Here is a 14383-nt window from a genome sequence, read left to right as displayed (position 1 = left end):
AGGGAGAGAGAGAGGGAGAGGGAGAGAGAGAGAGAGAGAGAGAGAGAGAGAGAGAGAGAGAGAGAGAAGGAAGAGAGATTTCCAGCCTACATCCCACAATTATAAACCAGTCCTTCAGAATTCATTTTTCATGTGCATTTAACGTTTCATCAACCCGGTATGAATTTGGTTTGGGGAAAGAGGCAAGAGGAAGGGAGAGAGGGAAGACAGAGGGAGAGAAAGATGGACCAACACCAAACCAACACTGAAGTCCCCCATGTCTCTGTTCTTTCCCCTCCTAGCCTGGCTCCTGTGTGGTCAGGAGCCTCCCTTGGGGAATGCTCTTTGAGGCCTCTCCTGCCTAGACTCCAACTGATACCTCCTCCCTGGGGAAATTTGGTTTCTCTCTGCCAGCTGTAGCTGGCTTCAGGGCTCTGTATTCTTCGCCTTAACGCATGAAACTCCTTTCCCCAAAAGATGTTGCCTGCTCTTCCCACTACCTGGAATACTGTTCCCCACATTTTGCATAGCTGCCTTTTCTTAGCCACATGTTAGGTCCTCTCACACCGAGCTTTCTGACTCCTATTACTGCTGCCATCCCTCTCTTCCAACTCCTTGTGTTTTTGAATGGCAGTGACCATGTTTTGATTATGTTTGTCTGTCTCCTACATCAGTTTCTGATCTTTGAAGGTAAGGGTTCATCTCCTCTGTGTCCTGTGGCCCCTGTGTCAAATTACAGCTAAAGGAGTGTGTGTGTGAGTGTGTGTGTGTGTGTGTGTGTGTGTGTGAAGTGTACCAGGGTGCCTGTGTGGAGGTCATTAATAACACATTCCTGGGCTAAGGAGATGGCTATGAGATTAAAGTGCTTGTCCCATAAGCATGCGGATTCCCTAGCACATGCATAAATTCAAAAAAGGAGTGTGTGTGTGTGTGTGTGTGTGTGTGTGTGTGTGTGTGTGAAGTGTACCAGGGTGCCTGTGTGGAGGTCATTAATAACACATTCCTGGGCTAAGGAGATGGCTATGAGATTAAAGTGCTTGTCCCATAAGCATGAGGATTCCCTAGAACATGAATAAATGCCAGGTGGGCATGTTAGCCCACTTGTAATTTCAGCACTTGGAGAGCAGAGACAGGGGATCCCTGGAGCAAGCTGACTAGCCAGATTCCCCTTATCAGCAAGTTCTGGGTTCAACTGAGAGATCTTTCCTCAATGAATAAGGTGGAGAACAATCAAACAAGACTCTGGACATCAACCTTGAGTCTCCACATACACATGCACACATGTGCATACAAATTTCCACACGTGTGCCTACACACATGCATGCATACCATACATAGAAATATAAGAAAAATGATAGAAAATAAAATGATAGCGCCCACTGTCTCCCTTTTCCCCAATTCCCATTGTAAAAGGGAGGAATGGGAGGATGGCAAGGAAAAACCAGACCAGATGAAACAGAACAGGGAAAACAGCAAACTGTAGCTCATGTCCAGTATCTAGGGCTCATGATAGCATCATCTAGGTTCTAACAGAGTTGGATAGCCTTATCCTTTCACTCTACCTCTAAATATTGCCACATACTTAGCCTCCCTTTTGGGTCACTTCCACTCCATCAGCTTTCTTCAGCAGATGTCCCACAGTCCTGGCATCACCTTGGGGCTCTCCACTGCAAGTTAGGCGTCACCTTTACAGCTTCATGTAACAATCTCACAGGGCCCCCTTGCAAGGAATCCAATTCTGCCACACACTGTCTGGACTTGGTGGCTTTCTGAAACCGTGGTGAAAGTCTCTATGACACTGTGACTTTTACAGTTTACCTGCCTGCAATATCAGCACCACACAGATGCCACCACAAAGTTATGATGCCAACTCAAAATGTAGCCTGGTCTCCATTTATCAAACTGTTCTGGCCTCCGGGAGCCTTCATGGCTGAACCTTGGAAAATGCTTCCTTCAGTGGCCCTGTTCCAGCAGGATGCTGTGTAGACTCTCTTTTCAAATAAGTTTGCATTTTACAAGCTGGAGCCTTTAATTAGTGGGTTTTTGCTATCAAGTCACCTTTCCTATTATTATAGCACAAAGTTCTCAGTTTCCTTAATATGTCTAATCTCTTTAACAAGTATAGATGTTTTCTTAAAAGATTTTAGGGTTACCTCTTTAGAGGGGGAATGTTAGCGTAGCCAAAAGCCCCATAAAAATAAATAAATCAATCAATCAAAGAAGAAGAAAGTACATGAAGTTATCAGAAAAAAAAATGATGGGACGATGTAGGAGCAGTTGGAGGGGAGGGAGTGGGCATGGATTTGATCAAAACACCTTATACGCATGTCTGAAATTCTCAATAAATTGTTTATTTAAAAAAAGTATAGATGTTTTATTCACATCAGCCTTGCCTTCAATCGTGTTCAAACTCCTTTCCTTGCCAAACTGCACATTCTTCACAGTTTTCTGCTCTACTGCTTGCTCTTTCAGTGCAAATCTGACTAATAGCAGCAAACAATAACTATGCCATAATCTGAACACCATGCGATCTTGAATTTCCTCCACCAAATGTCTGTTACTTTTGAAGTTTATCATGGCATGGAAAATACAGTGAGAGGCGCGACCTCAACTGGCAAGAGCTACCATTCACGTCTGAGCGGGTCCGGAAGCAAAGAAGGAAGATCATAGTGCTCAGCTGGCCTCTGTCTTTCCTTTTTTTAGGTAGTTCACTATGGGTCCCAATGGTGGGGCCCATATTCAGGACAAATCTTTTTTCCTTCAGCTAATCTCTGGAAATGCCTCCACAGACACACCCAAAGGTGTGCCAACAATGGCTTAAATATTTCTTAGTCCAATCAGGTTGGCAATGAAGATGAACCATCACACTTAGCAAGCACTTCTCTGTCACCTCTGGAGTATCTGAGGTCCACAAGCCTCTCTGGCTCAACACACCAATCCAGAAGTCAGCCCTGAGGCAGACAGAAGCTCCATGGTGCCCCTCCCACCTCCCTCCTCCACTAAGAGTCCATTTGATCTGTAGCTTGTTTCTGGCTCTCTCACCTCATCCTTATTTGCTACTGTCATCCCCTTGATTCATTCTTTATTGACAACAGTGATAGAGGCTTGGAGCTATCACTTGGATGACTTTTGGACTCTTCCAAGACTTCATATGTTTACATTTAATCCTCTAGTAAGGTGTGTTTTGTTTTGTTTTGTTTGAGACAGGAGCTCACTGAGTTACTCAGGTTGGCTTTGAGCTCATGCTGTATGTCAGGAAGTTCTTGAACTCAAGATCCTAATGCCTTAGCCTCCCCTGCAGCTGAGATTACAGGCCTAACCATCAGTAGCTCCACTGTGAAGTGTGCTTAGTTGTTTGTTAGTGCTACTTGAATCCAGAGTCTCATACATGTTAGGCAACTGCTCTACTGCTGTGTTATATTCATTATGAGATTTTAAGAGAGGGAAACTTCATCTGATTACAGTGCTTAGAGCTGGGACCATTGAGAGATTATTAGATTGAGATAAGGTCATTAAGGTGGAGATTGAATTGTACTTTTTTTATAATAAGAGGGCGATCTAAAGTTGAGCCTGGTGGCATAGGCTTCTAATCACAGCTACTTGGGAGGCTGAGGCAGGAGGATCACAAGTTCAAAACCAACTCAGGCTACAGAATGAGTTCAAGGTTAGCTTGGGCAATTTAGTGAGGCCCTGTCTCAAAAAGAGGGAAAAAAAATGTTGAGCAAACATCAAGGCTACTTTCTTATCTCCCCACCATGGGAAGCCATAAGTAGAAGACAGTTGTCAGCAGCCTGAAAGAAGCCTCACCCAAACCCAATCATGCTCACCCCCTGACCTCAGATTTCCAGTCTCCAGAGCTGCATGGTAGCATTGGGTTACCCTTAATCCAAGAGAGAGCTCTAGAAAGGTTCAGAGCTTGTCCTCAGTTCCATTATCCCATTCACAATGGTGCCAGCCATTTCTCCTAGAGAGATTTGCCCAGCCCCTATCCAGAACTCATCTGGAGCACCAGCAGTGCTGGCTAGCATGCATTTCCAGCCCAGTCAGACATCTAGCTCTCTAAATATATTACACAAATTAACATGAGAAAATCAACATGAAAAATGACAGCATCTTTAAATGACATGGCAATTTATGGATACATCTTGATGTTATTGTAGCCATTTTTTTTTTAGTTCTAACCACCATGATTCAGTTCTAACCACTCTGAGTTATCCCATGTAGTTTTTTTTTTCTGCATATTTTCCCAGGAAACCATAAGTAAACAGAACCATTAGAATCAGGGCTAGGGAGATGGCTCAGCGTTAAGAGCACTGACTGCTCTTGCTGAAGACCCAGGCATGGTTTCTAGTACCCACACGGCAGCTAACAACTATCTGTAACTCCAGTTCCAGCAGATCCAATGCCTTTTTCTGACCTTTCCAGCCTTGCATGACACAGGTACACTTAAATTCATGCAAGCAATATATTCATACACATAAAATAAAAATAATAAATAAAGCCGGGTGTGGTGGCACATGCCTTTAATCCCAGCAGTTGGAAGGCAGAGGCAGGCAGATCTTTGTGAGGTCAGTCTGGTCTACATAGTGAGTTCCAGGCCAGCTGGAGCTACAGGGAGACCCTGTCTCAAAAAAATAATAATGATAACAATAAATAGAATATTTTAAATATTTTATTTATTATTTTTATTTTATATGTGTGCCTGTATTGCCTGCATGTCGGTAAGTGCACCTGTGTTATGCAATGCCCGCAGAAGACAGAAGAGTCTGTTGGATCCCCTGGAACTGGAGTTATGGACAGTTGTTAGCTGTCACGTGGGTGCTGGAATTCAAACCTGGATCTTCTGCAAGAACAGTGTTCTTAACCACTGAGCCATCTCTCCAGCCCCATAAATAAAGTATTTTTTTAAAAATCATTAAAACCACATGTGGGGGCTTTACAACAGGACTCTGGATCCAAGGATGCACTTGACTCTTTGATATCCTTAAGGTAAACCAGATCTGTTCTAGCCTGAATGGACTCAGTTTTGTCCTAACCCACTGCCCAGGACATCCCCCAATAAACTGCACTTTGTGCAACAGATCTGTGTGCCTCTCGCTCTTTGGTCTCACTGAACCCTAGAGCCAGCCATTCCTCACATACTGGGACTGGGTTGTTCTGGAACAGCTAATGAGCCAGACAGGAGACTAGGGAAAGAAGAAATGAAAGTCAAGTTGGCATCTAACTCTCTGGGGAGGGGTGGCTGATCTGTGGAATGCTTGCAGCCAGCAGCCTGAGTACAAGGATGTCCTGAAATATCTAGACTGAGTAGCTGCTTGATGAATACCCCTTTCCACACTGCAGTGTGGAAGATGCCCCTTCCATGGATGGCCATTGTGGTAGGTAGTTTCACTGGTCATCGGTGCCTAGCTGGTTGCAGATAAGAAGATAAAAATAATTAGAAGAGTTCCAGCTTGAAAGAGATATGTGTCTCCTTCTTCCTTAGATTCTAACCTGCTGAGAAAGTGGAAAATGGAGGTGCTAAGTTAGAACCCTTAGCTTATCACTTTATGCAGTTGGACAGACGGACAGACTGGAACAGGAAACAGGTATGAGCTATAATCTTGTTTCCAGAATAGGATAAGAAGAACTGAACTTGGGGGTGGCTAGAGAGATGGCTCAGTGATTAAGAGCACTGGCTGCTCTTGCAGAGGACCCAGGTTCGAATCCCAGCACCCACATGGTAGCTAACAACCATCCCTAACTCCAGTTCTAGGGGAATTAGATTCTCTCTTCTGATCTTCATGAGCATTGCATTACACAGGGACATGGGCGCACTTACATACATGCAGGCGATACACTCATACACAAAATAAAAATAATAAAAATTTTAAAAAGAACTGAACTCCCTGGGAGAATGGGAGTGAGGGAGAAACTGAGATTGGAGCTCTAGAAATTGGAGACCCACTCATGAGCTTTGCCTTTTCCCTCTGTAGACATTACAATGTAAAGGCCCAGAATAGGTATGAGAGAGGGGCCTACCATCCAAGGCATGTGTAACACTATAGTGCTGTAGAAATGCATCTTGGAAAACCTTTTAAACAACTGCCCTGTGACAGCTGACTGCCTGGATAATGGAACTATAGAACACAGGAAGAGGGGGCATTTCTGTGATGGGGAATAAGCTGAAAAGATGAACAACAGTGTCATTCTTCTGGCCCTGAGGCCGTTCATTGCCTGCATCATGCCTACTAGACCCAGGGAAACTGTCCACTTACAGATGGGCTCATCTCAGACATGAGAGAGGCCTGGCAAAGGAAGAGGTTCTGTAACATCAGCAGTTCAATCTACGTGGTGGTGGACATGTCGAGCTGGGAGAAAATAGAATTAGAAAAAAAAGAAAAGAAAAAGAAAAGAAAGAAAACAGAATTAGACAAGGTTAGTTTTGTAACCTGCTCACAGCAACTTCTATGACTTTGATGAGTAAGAGAAAAAACCAGATAGGGGCTGGAGCGATCGCTCAGTGATTAAGGGCATTGGCTGTTTTTGCAGAAGATCCAGGTTCGAGTCCCAGCACCCGTACAGCAGCTAACAAAGGTTTGTAACTCCAGTTCCAGGGGATCCAACACCCTCTTCTGACCTCCGTGGGCACTGTATGATACAGCTGAACTTACACACATGTAGGCAATACACTCATATACGTAAAATAGTAAGTAAAATACTTTAAAAAAGAAAAAGTCAGACAGGAAAACTTGGAGAATGAGTGCAAATTATAGGGCATTAGACAAGGTGATGCCTCTTATCTGTGACACGGTGCCTAAGAGCTGGGGGGTGGGGCATAAAAATCACACCCACTCTTGGCTCCACACATGCTGTTCTGTGCTTAGCTAATGTCTGCTCAGCATTCCTTTGAAACTGGGTTCCCAAAACTGCCTTTTCCTCACTTGGGAAGAAAGCCAGTAGACAGTCCCTGCTGATAGTGTTTGGTTCTATTGTATCCATGACAGCGTACTAAGTGGTGAAGATTGTATTCTCTTATAGGATGCAGTAGAGCACCTGCAAGCCTCTGTGCGTGAGGGATGGGATGTACCCTTGTGCCCCCTCTACAGCCCCCAGGGGTGTTCCATTCTGGAACCTGCTTGATTCCAGACATGGTAAGAGATGAAGTACAAATCTTCTACTTCCCTAGTGGTGAAGGATGTGCAAGCTTTTGTAGGGATCCTGGACTGTGGTTGATGGCCTTCATTTTTCATCTAGCTCAGTGTTTATGCCCACCGTGTCCTTAGGAAGGGAGTCACATGGGTGGAGCTGTAGCTCGGTGGCTTTGGGTTCTCCAGCACCACAACAAATAAACAAAATCAAAGGGAAGAGAGAGACATAGGACTGGGATATTCCTCAACAGCAAGCACTTGAAAAAGCAAAATTTGACTGCAAGGCACCCTCTACGAAGCATGTTGATACTGGTATCAGCTGCACAGTAGATGGAAAGTGTGCTGGTCAGTTTTTGTCAGCTTGACACAAACTAGTGATACCTGGAAGAAGGAACTTCAGCTGAGGAATTCCCTCCCTTGGCCTGGCCTGTGGCCATGTCTGTGAAGTACTTTCTTAATTGCTAATTGATGCAGGAGGGCCCAGACCACTGTGGGAAGAAATGTCATCCTTGAGCAGGCCTGCAGTTCGTGCCTTGCTGTATAAGAGTGGTAGCTGAGGGGCTGGAGAGAAGGCTCAGTGGTTAAGAGAACTGGCTGCTCTGACAGAAGACCCAGGTTTGGTTCCTAGCACTCACATGACAGTTCACAACCATCCATAACTCCAATTCCAGAGGATCCGACACCCTCTTCTGGCCTCCACAGGCATCACATGCATGGGTGCACTTAACATCCATGTAGGCAAAATACTTATGCACATAAAATTTTAAAAAGCTGGGGATGGTGGCCCATGCCTTTAATCCCAGCACTTGGGAGGCAGAGGCAGGCAGATCTCTGTGAGTTGGAGGCTAGCCTGGTCAACATAGTGAGTTCCAGGACAGCAGGGGCTGATCCAATACCCTCTTTTGGCCACTGCAGGCATTGGATGCACACAGTGCACTTATACACATGTAGGCAGAACACTCATATACATAAAGAAAAAATTAGGGCCAGGTGTGGTGGTGCACACCTTTAATCCCAGCACTCAGAAGGCAGAGGCAGGCCGATATCTATGAGATCAAGGCCAGCCTTGTCTACACAGCATGTTCCAGGTCAGCTGGGGCTGCAGGGACACCCTGTCTCAAATAAGACCAAATAAATAAATAAATAAGTTAATTAATTAATTAATTAATTAAAAAGAAAGGTACTTCGAGCAGGGAAGCAGGCAGTCAGCAGCATCCCCCTATGATCTCTGCTTTAGTTCCTCCTCCAGGACCTCCTGTCCTGGCTTCCCTTGATGGTGGACTGTGTAACCTATAAGCCAAATAAACCCTTTCCTCCCTAAGTTGCTTCTGGTCAGTGTTTTATCACAGCAACAGGGAAGCAAACAGGGACAGCATGAGCTGGGCTCTCTGGAAATGACAACCACAAAAGGAACCTCCAGGTCTTTGCTTCTATCTCTAAAGGAGCTAACCCAGGCTAGTTCCTTAGAACAGCAGTGCTGAGGGCAGGGTGCCATATCCTGCTAGAAGTAGAACCACTGACCAGGACTGCACTGATCATAGCATGAAGTAGCCTACCTGTAGTGTGGATGGATGGTGTGCTGGATAGCTTTAGTGTCAACTTAACACACCTTGGTTGAGGGAGCCTCAACTGGGGAATTGCCTCCACAGGACCGGCCTGTGGCCGTGTCTGTGGAGGAATTTTCTTGACTGTTAAGTGATGTGGGAGGGTCCAGCCCACTGTGGGTGGTGCCACCCCTGGGCAGGTGGGCCTATGTTGTATAAGAAAGCAGGTTGAGCATGGGCCAGGGGAGCAAGCCAGTACGTAGTGTTCCTCCATGGCCTGAGCTCCAGTTCTTGCCCTGAGTTCCTAACTTGGGCTCCCTGATGAACTGTGACCCAGGAGACGTAAGCTGAATAAATCCTTTCCTCCCCAAGTTGGTAGTGGTCAGAGTATTTTTGTTACAGCAACGGAGAAACAAACCAGGACAGATGGCTTTATTTCATCTGCCCCAGTCCACTACAGTGCAGTCCCCTGCTCTAAGAGGCACATGTATTACCACAGTGTCTTCTTCAAGAGCTCTCTGACTCCTGAGTTGTGGACAGCATTAAGCTTGGTTACCTATAAAAGCCTCCACCAAGGTGGCTACCAAGTGCCTATGATCTCACAAGTGCAAATGAAGAGGCCCATCCATGAAGATGTTAGAGTACACAGGGGTCCAGCAGGGGAACTCAAGTGTCTGGACTGTGGCTGCAGTACAGCCTGCAACTTACACCATCTGGTCTGAGACCAAGGAAACCAGAGCGACCCCTGTGCAGCTCTATAGGTTGTATGGCTGGTAGTAACACATGAACGGCAACCTCTGCAGTGTCCTGAGGCCCCACATTGTAGATGGCACAGTGGCAAGTAGACAGTGGTTTAACTACAAAGGCCTTTCCAGAGAGCCCTGACTTGGCAACAAGTATGGGAATGGCTACAAGACCAGGGCCATAGTTAACTGCATGTTGCATGTGGTGCACCTGAATTAACCGTACACCAGGTATAGTGACTTGCTGGAAGCCACAACTCAGGGCCAGGTGTTCTTCCACCTCTAGCCCCATTGCTTGACTGACACAGGAACAGATCTTCCAGGCCATGACTGGCAGACTGGTTACATTGGCTCACTCCCAAGTAGTAAATAAAGGACATAAATATGTAGCAATCTGTGTGGACATTGATACTGGCCTTATCTAAGGTTTCCCTAGCAACAGAGATAATAAGATCTCCACTATCAAAGGTCTTGAGAAGTGTATATGTACCCATGCTTGATTGACAGTGACTGGACACCCATTTCACAGGGCACATTGTCCAGAATTCATCAGTCCTACAACCCTCAGGCAGTAGGATTGGTAGAAAGAATGACTAATTAAAGTAACATATCTAAGACAAACCTACCTTGGCCAGCTGGATGGAAGTCCTTGGAGAAATATTAATATATTTCAACAGCTAGATGCAGCTGGATGAGTCATCACCCATACTCAGGTGGGGTTTTTTGGTTATGTTAGCTGCCTTTGAGTCACCCATGCCTCTGTAAGTACCCCCTCACCCGTACTCCTGTAAGTATTGGTTCACTAAGCTAGGCTTGGGTGGAATCATTTCCACCATTAGTGCTGTATCTGGGATGAGCAGACATTTGTTCATGCCTTCTCAGGAAGTCACACAATGCAAACCCATCTATTATGGTTTAAGTATAGTTCATTCTCTCTGAAACTTATGTTGTGGTTTGATCCTCATTGTGAAGTATTAAGGGGAGGGAAGATTCATCCCTCTATGGTATTTAGAGGTTGGCCTTTGGGAAGAGATTAAGATTTGATGAAGTCATCAAGATTGACCTCTCATGACTGAGTACTGATGGCTTTATGGGGGGAAGAAAGGTTAGCTGTGATAACACATTCCTATAATCCCAGCACTCAGGAACCAGAGGCAGAAGGGTCATGAATTTGAGAAAGCCAGCTTTCCCTTCATTGAAAGATCCTGTCTCACCCCCCGCAAAAAGACGAAGTAACTAAATAGACAGACAGACAGACAGACAGACACACACACACACACACACACACACACACACACACACCATAAAAGACTACATAACATAAACATAAATAACAGAGAGACAGGGTTGGGAAAGATGGCTCAGTGGTTAAGAGCACTGGCTGCTCTTGCAGAGGACCTGGGTTTGATTCCCAGCACCCACATGGCAGCTAACAACCATCTGTAACTCCAGTTCCAGGGGATCCAACACCCTCCTCTCACCTCCATGAGCATTGTACAACATGGGTGCACTTACATACATGCAGGTATAACACTCATACACATAAAATAAAACAATAAATAAAATTTTTTTAAAAAGAAAAGAAATAAAAGAGAGAAAGCAAATTTGCTATCCAAAAATAAAAAGAATAGCCCAGAAATATGAAATAAAATGGGAGTGGGGGTGTTGTCTATGCTAAAAGTGTCCTTCGGAGCTGTAGGAAAGAGGTGACTTGTTAACAGTTGGCATGGATGGACAAGTGGTTATCAAGCTGGGAAAACAGTAGACCTATTCTTCCTTTATTTACTCCCTCCCTCCCTCGTTTCTACCAACCTTTCTTTTCTTTTTTCTTTTTTCCTTCTTTCCTTCCTTCCTTTGATCTCTCTACCCGCCTTCACTTTTGCCTTACATTAAAATAAATTCCAGCTGGACCAAAGAGCTAATAATAAAACATAACAGCTGAAGCGATGGATGAGTGGGTAAAGGCACTTGTCAAGTCAAGCCTGGGGCCTGAGTTTCATCTCTAGGACCTACAAGGTAGAAGGAGAGAACTTAGAAAGTTGTCCTCTGACTTCACATGAAGGTAGCCACCACCCCTACGCCCCCCCCATCCCTGCCACAAACACAAAAATAAATACATGCAATTAAAAAAAAAATAAACCTGGGTGTGGTATCACATAACTGTAATCCTAGCACTAAGGAGCCTGAAACAGGAGGACTGCTAAAAGTTCAAGGCCAGCCTGGGCTACATAGCAAGTGCCAGGCCTGGTAGGGCCAAGTAGAATCCTGATTCAAAAGCCAGGAAAAAACAAAAAAGAATAAAATATGAGGGCTGGGTGTAGTTTGGTGGTACAGTACTCACCTAGTATAAGTGAAAGCCCCAGGTTCTACCCTTAGTACTCAGAAAGAAAGAATAGAAAACAAAATAACAACAATGAAACAAATAACCCCTCACCCCTTCCCCCCCAAAAAACAACCAGGGCCAATGAGATGGCTCAGTGGGTAAAAAGAGCTTGCCACCAAGACCGACAACCAGAGTTCAATTCCCAGGACTCACATGGTGGAAGGGGAGAACTGACTACCATAAGTTCTCTGACCCCAACACTGTAAGAAACATCAAATATGAGTCTTTTCTTTCAAACACTATTAAGATGTTTCACAAGGAATTCTAATGTTCACTTCCTCCCTACCCTACAAAAACTCTTGAGTTATGACAAGGGAAGAATCTACTAATCACCTTAACACCTATCCTATCAAATTTTTGGTTACCAAAGAAGGAAGAGTCCTGGTGCATTCTAAGAATTGCTGGCCTGGGAGTGGGGGTAAGGCTGAGCCCTTCCCCCTCTTTGGTCAAACGCCCCATTCCCCTTTTCTTCCTTTGCATGGATCTTAACCAACTGGGAAAGACACTGAGATCGGACCCCAGTCAATGGGGGAAAAGACACAGTACTATCGTGTTAGGGTTAGGGTAAAATCTTGTCATGTCCCCTATTCTGTGTGCTTGCTTCTCCAGCTCTCTGTTGTGAGTAGTGTACCCTTCTGATCAGCAGTAAAGGTCTGGGGACTGGAGAGGTAGCTTAGGGGTTAAGAGCACTGGCTGCTCTTGCAGAGGACTTGGGTTCAATTCCCAGCATCCACATCATGGCCAACAACCATCCATAACTCTAGTTCCAGGGAATACGACTCCCTCTTTTGACTTCTTTGGGCACTGCACAACACAGGTGCATTTATATCATGCAGATGTAACACTCATAGACATAAAATAAAAAAATATTTTAAAAAGAAAGAATATACAGTAAGAGGAGCACTCTCAGCTGTGGTGGCAAGAGTGTGAGGCTACCTACCACTCATGTCTGAGTGGACCAGGAAGCACAGGAAGAAGATCATAGTGCTCAGCTGGCTTTCTGTCTTTCCTTTTTTACCTAATTTACAATGATCCCTGATGGAGGGACCCATATCCAGGACAATTTTTTTTCCCTTCAGCTAATCTCTGGAAATGCCTTCACAGACACACTTACATACATGCAAGCAATACATTCAAACACATAAAATTAAAAAAAATTTTTTTAAAGGAGTAAAGGTTTGCCTTGTGAAGATGCTTTAATTGGAGTGATATGGGCTCTTCCTTTATGATCTTGAACATATTTCTAACAACATGCACATCATGGCATACCCCCTGCTCCAAATAAATAAAATTTAATGAAAAATAAAAAAACTAAACCCTTGTAATCAAATCCTTTAATTTGTATAATTAATATATGTCAATAAAGAAGACAATTTAAAATCTAAAAGTGAAGCCACACACACAGACTAAAACAAAAAGGAAAAAATAAAATTATTGCTGGGTGTACTGATACCTCACCACTCAGAAGGCAGAGGTAGGTGGATCTCTATGAATTCAAGGTCAGCCTGGTCTACATAGCGTACCAGGCCAGTCAGGACTGGACAATGAGACCCTGCCTCAAAAAAAAACCACAAGAAATACCCCCCAAAACACAACAAACCCTCCCCAAACAACAAAGCCCCCCCAAACTATCTTAGATAATTATATGCCTAGAATAAGAAAACTGATTAAAATTAATTTTTTATTTAAATTTTTTAAGTTAATGTGGAAAAAAATGCCTTAAGCAAACTATGAAAAACTTAGAAAAAATTTCAACCATAATATGATGTGAAGCCAGTTTCTTTAATATTTAAATACTTACATATTCTTTTTTTATGTGTATGAGTGTTATGCCTGCATGTAGGTAAGTGCACCCGTGTCGTGCAATGCCTGCGAAGGACAGAGAGGCTGTTGGAGCCCCTGGAATGGGAGTTACGGACAGTTGTTAGCTGCCATGCGGGTGCTGGGATTCGAACCCAGGTCTTCTGCAAGAACAACCAGTGTTCTTAACTGCTGAGCCATCTCTCCAGCCCCAAATACTTAAGTATTTGTAACTAAAGACAAAACTCCATTAGACCTCCTTGCAGGAACATGACTCACTTGACCATTAGAAATGTTCACAGGGACATGATGCATTTGTCCAGAGCACTTCAATGGCCCTTACAAAATAACTTGAGAGACATTACTCAACCTCACTCATAAATAATCAGTGCCAATTAAAACAGCAAGTTCCGGGAAGGACAAAATAAACAACTCCAGGCCCACAAGGCTCCTCCAGTGAGTTCTTGCAAACACATCAGGAGAAAATTACAGAAGACTGTTTCAGAGAAAAGAAAGAGGAAGCATTGCCCAAGGTCTTTAATGAGGCTAGCGTAACTTTGAGAACAAAATCTGATACATTTTAAGATGGGAAAGCCAAGGTGATTTCAAATCAGAGATGTAATACTCCCAGACAAACCTGAGAAAACCAAATCTAGGGACAGGGAAAAGATCCTTACCACTAACTGGAGCTTGTTCCAAGAATGTAAAGATGGGTTGAATGTTAGGAAAACAAGCAATGCAATTCTCCACACTAACAGAATAAAAAGAGAAAGCAAACTGGCCATCTCAATAGAGGTAGAAACA

Source organism: Nannospalax galili, unplaced genomic scaffold (assembly GCF_000622305.1).
Source record: "Nannospalax galili isolate Female #2095 unplaced genomic scaffold, S.galili_v1.0 scaffold1359, whole genome shotgun sequence".
Classification (NCBI taxonomy): Eukaryota; Metazoa; Chordata; class Mammalia; order Rodentia; family Spalacidae; genus Nannospalax; species Nannospalax galili.
This window is presented reverse-complemented; position numbering follows the sequence as displayed.